The sequence below is a fragment of the Mus caroli genome, chromosome 12 (assembly GCF_900094665.2).
Source record: "Mus caroli chromosome 12, CAROLI_EIJ_v1.1, whole genome shotgun sequence".
NCBI classification, from domain to species: domain Eukaryota; kingdom Metazoa; phylum Chordata; class Mammalia; order Rodentia; family Muridae; genus Mus; species Mus caroli.
In genome coordinates, this window is record NC_034581.1 from 4,492,144 (window position 1) to 4,505,364 (window position 13,221).

The window sequence follows — 13,221 nt, forward strand, 5'->3', positions numbered from 1 at the left end:
TAGCTGGGCCGACTGAAGAGTCTTCTCCCTCCAGGGACTGCCCCTGCTGAAATAGCCTGAGGGAGGGAGTTTATGACCTTTGAAACATTAAAGAACTTCTTGGTCCTTGTTAGCTTTTCTGATTGTCTACACCTTGTATGTCTTACTTATTCCCAGAGTCAAAGGAGCCTCAGTGTTTCGATTTGGAAGGAAAGTCTTTACAACACCCCTCCATGCCATTATTCATGGACTCACCATTGTGTTTAGAAGTAAATGCATGCTGAAAGTGTTTTCCCTGGTCCCACAGCAAATTAGCAGTTGTAAATCCCCAAACAAAAAGTATCATATAAAGGAATAAGTAAAAGAGAACCTACAGTGGTGTGAATAACAATACCTCACAGGTTCTGGTATTAGAATACTTGGCCCCCAGTGAGAGGAGCCACTGGAGAGGTTTCAGGGTATGACCTTGCTGGAGCAAGTGTGTCACTAGGGATGGATTTTGGGAGAGACATAAACTTCACCCTATTTCCATCTTACTACACTCCCTGCTTGGTGCTTGCAATTGAGGGCATGAATTCTCACCTTGCTGCCCGAGCTGTTCTGCCAACCTGCCACCATGCCTCCCTATTATAATGGATTCCTATCGCTCTGAAGCTAAAGAAAATTTGTCCTTGGGCATGGTATTATACGATAGCAATGGAAAACTAATTAATGATAAAGTTTAGAATGGAAGCTGAATAGTGTGGTTTCATACTAGAAGGCCCCATCTTGAGAGGATATACACTACTGAAGACCCAGAGCATCTAGAGCTGAGGAGTGACCAAGTGTAGGTTCTGGGTTGCAGGTAGGAAAATCAAAGCTTAAAGAGGCCTTAAAGCCAAGAATAGAGGCAAGTGAGGCAGCCACCAGCTTCATTGCTATGCGAGCAACACACTTGCTAAAATGGTGTGTTGACTGCTCTTTAATAAAAAGAGTTGGGAATAGTACATATCTCGCCAAGAGTCCTGGAGAGTATGTGTGCACAGGGACAACTGTGCTCTATGATTGGGAATACACTTCCATGGAATTGCCCCTTCCCCAAATATATCAGAGAGGCAGGGTATCCTGGCACCTATGGGAGAAGAGAAGAGAAAAACATCTGTGCAGAAGGCATGCAGGCACCCCCAGCACTGCAAGCTCCCTGCCTGCAGCCTCAGCTTCACCTGCCTAAGATCTGGCGTTCCATCTCTGGAGACCTAAAAGAACTAAAACTCACGTATGGCCAGAGGCAGGGAAATCACCCAGCAAGCTTTGGGCATGCTACTGGATTTGGGCAGCTCCTCTACTGAATTTTAATGAAGTAATTAAAAGCTAGATAATAGCAATGGGGCTCTGCTGAGCAACACTCGTGGACCTAACTTCTTTGACATGTTCCTGCATCAGGAAGCAACTCTGTCACTAGATGGCTTCATTAATATTCCAGCCAGATCCTGGCTCTTAAAGTGATCTATGCCAAAGTTTGTTAGTCTTTTAAATTACCTGCTGAGGCCCCCTGGAACAGAGAATGAGAAAGAGAGACAGGCCATGCAAAAGACAATGTCACAGATGATGCAAATAAGACAGTTCCAATGTTCCTGTATGTGTAGCCCAGGTTTTCTCAAAATGTAGCCCAGGTTGATTTTTTTTAAAGGTGATTTTTATAGGATCACTGATCTGGAGTCATGGACTTGGGTAGAAACACCCACTGTGTGGCAACCCACAAGAGCAAGACCCCATGCTCTCAAGGACATCTCTCTTTTAGCGTAGCCTTCAGTGAACAGTCTGTGAATAGGCAGCGTGGTAGTTAATTCCTTGGCTCAGAAGAGCCACAAAACTCTGACGTTTGGGTTCCATCTGACCCAGTGACTTTGCTCAGAGCCATAATCTTGGTTGCCAGAGGTTCACTTTGTCCTGGGGAGCCAAGAAGTGCTGGCTCTTCCTGTTTTGTACCTACTATGCTCATCTTGTCCTCATTGCCTTCCTGTCCTCCAGGGCCCCCTTGAAGTCTAACCTCCTCCAAGGATTTACATCTAATCTCAGATGCACAGAGTTAAAAGCATCACCCATCTTTTCTTCTCTTCCAGTATGATCATCTTGAAGAGTCCTTGATAGAGGATAGCTAGCTTCTTCTTGGATGCTTTTAAGGACAGACAGCTCATTTCTTCACAAGTCCAGTGCTAGGCATTTTCTAGGATAAAAACATTCTTCTACTGAGGATGAATTCTATTCCTGACCACTTAAATTCATTGAACATTACTGCTTGGTATGACTGTGAGGCGTAGTCTAAGGGATCATTTTAACAACTGTCCAGTTGTGAATTTTGGTTATGATAGTTGTTATGTTAAGTTGGCATGACCACATACTTACTCCTACACACGTACAAACATACATATACATAAATAAGCATTCAAATATACACACATATTTATGTACATGCACACATAGACGTATACACACATATATACATAAAAACACACAGATAAATTCACACATAAGTATGCACATATCTACACACATACATATATAACACACACATATATATGCATATATATATATCTATGTATACATACATATAAACATACACACACACACACACACATACAGAGAACATGCATACACTGGTAAAATCGGAATAATCCCAGTGGATAAGCAAATGTCATTTTCCTTCTTTGGACACTGAAAATTACCTAATCTGGATCAGGCAAAGAAGTCATGAGGCATCTGTATCTTTCTATCCAGGAAAAAACAAAACAAAACAAAACAATGGTTATTTTAAAATATGACTTTAAAAGCATAGTATTCATCTCTTGAAAGAATAGTATGTGCCATGAGCTATTTCAAAACTTTTTAATGTATTAACTAGATTAAATCTGACAATCATCATGGAGAATACACAGAATATTTCTCATTCTACAGGCAGTAAAATCAAAGCACAGGCAGACTCTGTTACCTGCCCCAGATTACATAGCTTTCAGGTAATGTGATTGAGATTAGCATCCAAGCTATCCGGTATGAGAGCAGATAGTAGTGCCCTGCTTGGGTACCACTTTCCCTTAGGATGCTACATCTGGTTGTAGGAAGAGAACGAAAGCCCATTAACCATAACACTCTATAGTAGACACTATTCTCTTAGCACTATCTATGCATACTTCTGCTTCTGGGTCCTCTCCCACTCTCTCTCACCTCTGAGCTTCAAGTCAACCCTCTGAGTAATTTACTACTTAAGAGTTCCCAAGGAAGCATCCTGGGAGTCTGGTCCCTAGACCTCAAATCAGAGGCTACTCTCCCCTGTTGTTCCGAGTACTCTGGCTTCCTAGATTCACTAGGAACTGACCCTGCTGTTAGACGGTGAACCTTTGCTAATTCCAATGAGCTTTGTCCTGAGGCTGAGATGTGCACCCATTTAAGCTACCTGAAAGAAGATGAGTTCAGTCCCTTTGGCCATCAGCAGAGGTTACACACAGCAGCAGCAGGAAGCAATGTCCAGCTCCCAGCTCCTGGAGAAACCCAGGGGATCCGCTTACTTCTAATAGCACAGGTCAGCACGAGCAGGCTCTTGTACAAACACATATGCCCTGAGGCCCCCTGTGATGTTAAACAGAGGCAGCTCAAACTGTTCATTGCCTGCCTCTATCTCATCCCAAACAGAGAGTAACAAGTAATGCATGCAGATGAGAAGGGCTCACCCTAATTTAGGAGGATGTGGGAGGCCTACAAGGAAGCTCAAACTTTCTATCAGGCACAGTGCCAGCTTCACGGTGTTGATACTCTATCATCAGACTTCTCTCTCGGTTTTTTTTTTTTTCTTAAGAAATTTTTTTCTCAATTTCTAGATTTTACTTTAAAAGAATACAAATGTCATGGGAAAGGGTTATTTCTTGTGTCTTTATGAAATCAGGTAAATGGGTCTGCTGAGAGCTGGGGGTGGCTGGAGAAAACATCACACTTCTCCTCATATTCTCTGGGTGGTGAAAAAATAATAAATCACATGGAAAAGGCTAGGAAGAGGGCATTTAATGACACAGTGATTCCAGAAAGGAAGATCGATGACGAGAATCTGTGTGTCTCCCTGGCCCCACTGCCTTCCTGTGGTATCAATGTGATGGTATTTGGAGATGGGACATTTGGGGAGATAATGGGATGAGTGTCGAATCTTTCTGATGGTTTTAGTGCCTATAGCAAGAAACAGAAGATAATTTGCCTCTCTGGGCTGTCCATGCAAGGACATAAGATTAAGGCCATCTGCAAACCAGGAAAAGTCTACACAAGAACTGGTCATACTGATACGCTGATTTTAAACATTCTTGTCTCAGAGTCCTGAGAAATAACTTTATGTTATTTTAGCCACCTGAGCTATGATATTCGATTACAGCAGCCTAGACAGGGTCAGTGAATGATGTACTCCTAGGTAAACTCTGACGTGCCACATAGCTAAGTGTCAGGATAGCTATACAATCTCTCGTTAAGTTGGCCTTGCCCTGGGGTGGTCCTGCCCACCCTTCCCATTCCCTCTGCTCTGTGTCTTCTGTGCTCCTAAAGAAACTCCAATACTTGAAAATAGGAGGGAAACTGTCTTGTGTCCCTTCTTGTTTATTATTACATGTTTTCCTCAATTACATTTCCAATGCTATCCCCAAAGTCCCCCATACCCTCCCCCCCCACTCCCCTACCCACCCATTCCCACTTTTTGGCCCTGACGTTCCCCTGTACTGGGGCATATAAAGTTTGCATGTCCAATGGGCCTCTCTTTCCAGTGATGGCCGACTAGGCCATTTTTTTGATACATATGCAGCTAGAAACAAGAGCTCTGGGGTACTGGTTAGTTCATATTGTTGTTCTACCTATAGGATTGCAGATCCCTTTAGCTCCTTGGGTACTTTCTCTAGCTCCTCCATTGGGAGCCCTGTGATCCATCCACTAGCTGACTGTGAGCATCCACTTATGTGTTTGGTAGGCCCCGGCCTAGTCTCACAAGAGACAGCTATATCAGGGTCCTTTCAGCAAACGCTTGCTAGTGTATGCAATGGTGTCACCGTTTGGAGGCTAATTATGGGATGGATCTCTGGATATGGCAGTCTCTAGATGGTCCCTCCTTTTGTCTCAGCTCCAAACTTTGTCTCTGTAACTCCTTCCATGGGGGATTGCTTTTGTCCCTTCTTATGAGGAAAGTAACCCTATCAGGAGGCCTCCACTCCCAACATACCATTATTTTCCATTTTCGGTTTACCTATATTTTATTTCAGTTCAATAATATATAACATGCACTTATCAACTATCTACTCTGACCAAGTCACCACATCAGGTATTAGTGGGAAAAGGAAGAAATCAGGGCAACCAATGTTCTCTGTAGTCTTTTCTAGAGAAATAGATCATTTCAATTATATTAGCCTGTCATCAGCCATTGAATTCTCCTGCTAATTCCTTCTACCCAAGGGTCTACAGGGATGTATGAGTTAGCTGTTGCTTCAGAAGAATCCTGTGTAACAGCTATGCCCCAGGCCTCATTGACTGAAACGCTCGTTTCTCTCCCTCACAGGCCTGGAACTAGGTCTGAATTCAGCAGTTCTCATTCAAACTAATCAGAGCTTGAGTCTAGACTAAGAACTGAGTTTAGGGTCCAGCTTCTTGAATTTCTTCCATTTTCCATGTTGGTAACATTCCTTGGATAACTCCAGTACCATGGAGAATCAGAAAGCAAGAGGCTAGACCAAATGCCAACACATTCAAAGCTCGTTATCAAGTCACATATCCCAATACCGCATTGATTAAAGTCACATACAACACCAACAAGTCACATAATAAAGTAACATAGGGTATAGCAGCTATGGCCAGCATCAGTGGGCATATACGCTATTAACAATGGAAGACGATATCCAATAGTATATGCAGTATGTCAATACGGTAGATGATAGCCATCTCCAGCATCAATAGGGCATATTCTCCTTTGATGAAGGATATGGTAGCTATGCCCAGAACCATTAGGTCATATGCTATATTAATATGGTAGATGATAGCTATACCCAGAATCAGTGAGGGCAAATACTCTATCAATATGGGATATGATAGTAATGCCAGCATCAGTGGAGCATACACCCTTAATCCATCTGGAGATACTCCAAGTCACATTAATATGTAATTTTGTTATAGGAAAAGAAAAAATTAAAGCCAATTATCTGCCTATTAGTTCATAATACCTAATTTACTACTCAAGGCTCTGAAACCTTAGATGCTCCTGACAGAGCAAGGCCTGAGTCTAGCACAGGAATGTGAATCAATCGGCCAATGAGCACCATTTCTCTTCTATTGTGGTCTGGCACAACAAAGGGCCATTGTAGCTAGAAAGCAGCTGTGGACACAAAGGGAAACATCCTTCATTGTGTCTTGCTGGCTTTCGTCCAGGACCCAGTGTAACACACAGTGTAATCTGAGGCAGCCTTCATTCAGAACTAGGGAGACTCATCTTTATAGTAAGCCTAGCAGTAGGGTAATTGGGACAAGGTCCATGGCGCCAGTCCTCCCTGTTTGTCCTCTCCACTATCCTCTGGCTTCATCACCCATGAGAAAGGCTAGACTCACCGGTCTTCACGATTCAAGTCATACAGTCGTAGTATCTGCCATTTCCTTTTTGTTTAAGTTTTGTTTCATGGGTATGAGCATTTTGCCTGCGTGTATGCATGGGTACCATGTCCCTTGTGGCTGCAGAGGCCAGACCAGGGCATCAGAGCCCCTGAAAGTGGGATTGTAGACAGTTGTGAGATGCCATGTGGCTGCTCAGATTCACACCCAGGTCCTCTGCAAGACTCTCTGTGCTGTGAACTGTTGAGCTGTGTGACTAGTCCTGAGAGCTGAAAGGCTTTCTACATCGCCAAGCACTGTGCAAAATATCCTGGGGTACTACACTCTGCTGAAGATCCTGTGGGATGGGCACTGAGCCCTGTAGGTCCCCCAAGGCTGTACAGTGTGGGGCCAGGCAGGTGGGTAAATCAGCCATGGCTCTTTTGTTGGTCTCCACACTGTTAATCCCAGTGCTAGGGGCTCCGATTCACCATTTGTAAGTACCTGACAGGCTCACAGTGAAAATTGAAGGAGAGCTTTGTGCAGACCTGGGTTTTCTTTGCCCCGGGGAAGCATACGTGAAATCTTGACCTATGGTTTCAGATCCTGCATATATCAGTGATGGCCTGCATTTGTAGCGGCACCCCTGTAAGAGAGCCTCAGAGAGGTGCAAAACTCAAGTGTGCAGTATCTGGGCCACGGGGAGAATCCACCCTTGAGCTTGACAGAGAGCTCCTTTGACCTGTAGAGGTCAGTTTGACTTCCTCTGGCTCCTTGCCCTACGAAAAGAGGGATGCTCCGTCCCTGTGTTCTAAGATCCTCACATGCGTAATGAACGTGCTGCAGACCGCTGCAGCCACAATAGCACTCAACAAAGGCATTGGTTTATGCTCACATTCACCTGAATACGCACTTCAGAGTTTGGGGAGCCAATTCCTACAAGCACTAGAGTGCTCATAAGAAAAGGGGCTTGAGTGACAAGAGCTAGTCTTCTCTGATAGCCTGTCTTCCAGTCCTGACTTAACAACTGTCTGTAACTCCAGTTTCAGGAAACTTGGAAGGAGCCTTCCTACCCTTTCACAGCCACGGTCATCAAGGGCCTCAGAACAGTAAAGCTGTCCTAAGGCACTCTTCTGCCCTCTGGTGTTCATGCTGATGATAGCACTTTTACAGACAATAGTTGTAATAGTTGGAGAATAGTTGTAATAGTTGTAATAGTTGGAGAATAGTTGCTTCAAGTCGAGGTGGTAAGTGTCCTAGAAAGACACAGGATGTCAGCAGACACGGAGAACAAGAGGGAACTTGAGTCTAGCTTAGGTAGGGACTGTCTCTAGGTCGTTCCTTCTTACCTGCTTGTTCCGAATTCTGCGTGTCATCCAGCAGAGTACCGAAAGATGGCATGGTACTGGCAGGAAATAAAAGGCTCTTTGGAAAATGGCTGCAGTCACAGATGCTCGCATTCCTCAGTCACAACATTGAGGAAATCTGGAGGACTTCCTGGGATGCAGCTAGTTTCCCTTTCCAAATGTTTCCCTTCAGTACAAGTCGAGTGACGCCAGGAGGAGCCAGAGAAGTTCCCGTCTCCAGAAAGTCCTCACTTGTAGGCCATTTCAAAACCACACTTTGGAAAACAAAACAAAGAAAGACATAAGTAAGCACCTAAGGCCCGCTTTCTGGGAGCCTGCACAGTTCTTCCAGGCTCAGTAACAGATGCTCTTGACTGAGGTGGCAATGGGAAGTGTCTCGTTGCGTCTTCCATACATCTATCTGTCTCTTCGATGTCTAGAAACCTCGCTCACTCTCCCTTGCTTTGCTCAGCACCTCTGTCCCCACAAGGAAAGATAATTTCTACTGTTTTCCAGAAAGTTCACTGATTAATAAAGCTCCATTTTGTTTAGAAGCCTTCTCTGGTTTTCCTGGAGTCCCTCTCCTACCTCTTCCTGGCCACACAGATTCCCTTTTCACCGGCTCTTGATTAGCCACAGCCAGTGAGATTGGCTTCAAGATTTAGTTCTTTCAGAGAGACGTATAGTAACTCAAGTATAGATGCCCTCGCAGATAAGTCTGTCCCCAAACTCCAGACCCTTCAACAGAGTGTATAGAACTCAAGGCGCATGCTTAGTCACCTTTCTTCAACAGTGTTACCCCATCTCCCAGGCTCTCCCCAGACACTGACCACCAAAGCCAGGATCACCAGAACTGAACCTCCCATCATGTGCCCTGCACAGAGCCAGAGTGTGAATGTTCCCTAGAAAATGAAGCCACATGCTCCCCATTTCTGGGCAGCTAGTCCACCGTAAGCTACTAAATAGCCATTATACAAGGATGTGGGGGAGGTGGAGAAAGAGAAGAGCAGGTGCTCAAGACAGACTCAGACCCTGCTACACAATAAAGAAAGTCACAAAACCTTGGAAACAATAGCCCTCGCCATAGATCCACACCCAACTGCCCTTGCTTTGTCCTCCCAATCTCGACATCTTCTCCCAAGTCCCTAATACATCGGAAGCCAACGAACCTAGGGATGACATTCTGGAAGAGCGATGGCCTAGAGGGAATTAGGGGGTCCAAGTGGTCGAAAGATGCTCCTTTGAGCCACTCAATGATGTTGGAAGGTCCCTAAATTGGCAACCAAGCAAAGCTTAGGCTCTTGCGTATGCCAGGCTTCCACCTGTTGGTTCAATCGGCAGATATTCTACTGGGTAGCGTGAGCCATAACCTCTATCTCCATGAAGTACCTACTTTGAATGGGGGTAGCAAGACTCACATTGAAGAATTAACTCAAGAATGCCATACTGTTGTCGACAGACACACAAGTAACAAGTATTCATAGGTACTCCCATGACGAAAAAACATCACCTGTGCAAAGGCTTCAGAGACACCTAAGTGAGACAAATATCCATTTACATAGAGAAAAGAACTGGGAAATTGTAAATGTGCAATACTGCAAATGTATGGGGACAGTGATAAGATCTGCAAACCATAAGTTTAAAGCAATGGCAGATTGGGCCATTCAATCCACCTATATGAAACAACGCTGTCTACTTAGGCTTGATATTAGTTTAAAATAAAATAAAACCATTTCCTGCTTGATTACAGATAGAATCGGAGCAGGATTTCCAGTGTGACCCTCAGTAGTGTTTAAAATAGTGGAAAAGAGCAGAGAAGGCATTGCATAAAATAAATGTTTCCGATCTCAGTCCAGTTACTGCTGAATGCAGCAGCCGATTGGAAAGGTAGGGTCGCCCCTGGCATTCTCAGTCATAAGAAATTTAATGATGGATGAAAATAGATAGAATCAAGATGCTCTGATAGGAGTAGGAAGCTTCAATATCTCGGAAAATTGGGATCCTCATAACAGGTTTTACACTGCCTGGATTATAGCTAAATAGGATTTTAAGTCTATTGTAAATGAAAGGAAATCTAATTTAACTGGGCCACATCATTTTTACTAAGATGCGATAAATGCTAATTTCCTTCCTCAGGCCAGTGGCTTGGCTCGTGGTAGCTGTTTTCGGGGTGCTCAAGTCTGGCGGATCTCAAATTGGCCTTCTGCAGTCCTAAGGCCAAGCAGGAATCCATATTTTGGGATGAAGACAATGAAAAGAAACAATCAAAGACTTCCATTGTTTGTCCCTGGATCTTATCACTTTAGGCCCAGGACCATTTAGCCAAGGTTTAGGCATTTGTTTAGACACCAACTTTACCCTGACCAGAGCTGAGTTAGGGAGCCAGTTAATTGGTTAAGAGACTCCTAAGAGCTAGCCCTCTTGACTTCTTTATACTTCTGTATGCCACATGCAAATGAAAATATCCAAAGGTGAATTCCGAGTACATAAATGCCAACACATGGAAAAGGGCAGGCGAACATGGTAGGCAGCATACAGTGATGACGCTCTGCTACAAGGAGCAGTTGCAAATACTGAGTGCTTACACTGCCGTATAGAAAGCCATGCATCACTCTGTGTTTCTGAAATGCATGCCCTCAAGCTTTCCAATTCTGAGCCCAATCTTTTCTTTCGTTTAACATACAAATAAAATAATTGGAGTCTCTATTTCATTACCCTGCCAAACCACTTCCTTGGGAAGGAGAGCATGCTGTGGTTTGCCTCTAGTCCCCAGGGCACTTGCAAGCAACAAATGATGCTGGATTGTAGCAGTTGGCTAACTTTGCTGAACACTCCTGGCTATTTAAAAAAAAAAAATTAGAATCCCGAGGAAGAAAATGTGATACCTTTATGTTCCTATATTCTAGTCCCCTGCAACTCGTGTGCATGGACACCAACCTCTTATCTCCTTGCCTTATTGCTGAGATCTGCCCCTTGTGTATACCTCAATGCTTCCCACTAATTTAATGTCTTTACCTATTTCACGAGTCCACAGTCCTTGCCCCCAAACTATCTGCTAATGGCTTAACAATGGTTAAATACAGCCAATATTCAGTGAGCATCCCTATTGCATTCTTCTCTCCCTACATGTGTTAATCCTCCCAGTAGTCACGTGGTAGGAGAACCACTGCTATTACCACAAAGCACAAAGAGCTCACATGCATAAGTCTAGGCTTAAAGAACTATTAAGTGGAGGTGAGTAAGATTCAAAACTGGGAGTCTGACTACAGAGCTTGTGGCCTTTCCTTTCCCCATCAAGGTGAATTAGTTGTGTAACTTGTGTAGGCTCTGGTGCCAGTTTTTCATCAAACACCAATCCAGATGTTTCTGTGAAAGTAACACCAATCCAGATGTTTCTGTGAAAGTAAATTCAGAAAATAGCTATACGGTGACTGAGTGTACCCGCTAATGGCTCTCCATCAAAGGACCTCATCTGACTCCATCAGTCATTTGCAACCTGTGTTACAACCCCTTTGGGGGTTGAATGGCCCTTTCACAAGGGTTACATATCAAATCCCGCATATCCAATATTTACATTAAGACTCATAACAGCAGCAAATTATAGTTATGAAGTAGCAACAAAATAATTTTATGCTTGGGGTTACCATAACATGAGGAACTGTATGAAAGGACCACAGCATTAGGAAGCCGAGAACCTTTAAGCTAGACAAAAGCCTTAAAAGCAAGAAACTAGCTCTTCTGATGTGGAAGAAATGTCCATAAGTCGGCAGCACAGAAAGCCTGCCTGAATTTTCTGCTTGCTCCTGTGTAGAGCCTAGGCCCAAGACTGCAGACTGCAGCATCAGCTCTTACTTTCAACTTGTGAGCTTTCCCTAGAAAATGCAGGCTCTCCATCACCCCTCATCAAAAACATCAGTCTTTAAACTTTCTGTCATTTCATAACTCTCTCTAGACACAAAAGTAATACATACATATGTACATACATGCATACATGTATAGTATATATAATGTATTTATGCATAAAGAGAACTAAACATATCTATACCGTGTCTATAGTACAGATATAAATAAAATCTCTGAGTTCCTATTCCAAATTATGCTATAAGCTCACATCTGAGACACCACTATATTTGGCTCTGCATCATCCAGATGAGCTTGCCAGGTATTGAATTACCTGAAAGTAAATGTTATTTCTATTAGTCAATCACAAACATGCAGGAATTTCATAGGATTAGTAAAACATTTTGACTTTGTGTTTGTACATGTGTGGTGAAGTCCACATGTGTGAGGTGGAATACATATGTATGTGTGCATGTATATAGTGGAGTACACATGCATGTATGTGCTGGGGTATACATTCCTAGATATGAAATTTCTCTCCATTAATCCAACTGTTTGGACTTATGTTTTAATATTGTCTTAACTGTTTCTTGTAAAGCAATTCTACACTTTTCATTTCTAGATATTTTATGTATGACTATTGTATCTTACTGTCTACTTTTAGATTTTAGTTCATTTCTGCTAAAGTACAGGCATATTATTTATTTTAGATTTAGAAAGGTGAATAGAAAAAATTCAAAAAAAAAGAAAGGTGAATAGTATATTCATACGTGTGGTGGGGTACACCCATATGTGTGCATGTACGTGGACGCCAGGTTTCAGCTCTCCTATGTCATGCCCTCTTGTTTGTTTGTTAATAGTGGAAAGCAGATAAATATTTATTTATTTTTTATTTATTTAACATTGGGAAGAGAACAAAGAGTCCATCTTTGGGAGCCCTGAAATGAGACTGAAGTCTAAATGAGGACCATATATATATACCTAAGCAGTGTGACTCAAGGTTATAGTCACACCATCATTAGGTGATCTTCCTTTTCACCCTAAAGGGTTATTTGACAAATATTTACAACTGTGTGAAATACCTCGGAGAATGCTTTTACTGACTCCTTTCATGAACTTCCTGGAGAATTCCTCATTTTGACAGGTGATACTCTTTCAATAGTCTAGTAGTCAGATTAGGGGTCATAAAAGTCTCTTTAGAATATCTAAATTATAAAAGCTAGGCTTGTTATAATTTCCCTTAACAACGCAGTCTTAAAGTAGAATATGCTTATGTTTAAACAAATATAGCAAACAGTAGGCAGCTAGGAACCAAGCCCTGGTTTCAGATGCTGCTGCTCCATGGTCCTTTAATGCCCAGCCCTGGGTACACTCTGGTTCATATTTGAGGCACCTCCCAGGGGGCATTCAAGATGCTTCCAGCTAACCAGGTGCTCCACTGCCAGCTGCATATTCTAATCTACATTTTTCCATTTTTGAATAA

General features: G+C 43.0%; 1 long non-coding RNA gene across 5 annotated transcripts in view; it reads right to left on the reverse strand.

Moving 5' to 3' along the window:
- Positions 1–13,221, reverse strand: part of LOC110307461 — a 204,094-nt gene that overhangs the window by 151,162 nt on the left and 39,711 nt on the right. For 4 of the 5 annotated variants that reach the window (XR_003838434.1, XR_003838433.1, XR_002379393.2 and 1 more), the window contains exon 7: positions 7,902–8,173. This is a non-coding gene — a long non-coding RNA (uncharacterized LOC110307461). Of the gene's footprint in view, positions 1–2,684; positions 2,729–7,901; positions 8,174–13,221 lie in introns of all 5 variants that reach the window. The other variant, XR_003838432.1, reaches the window with a different exon arrangement.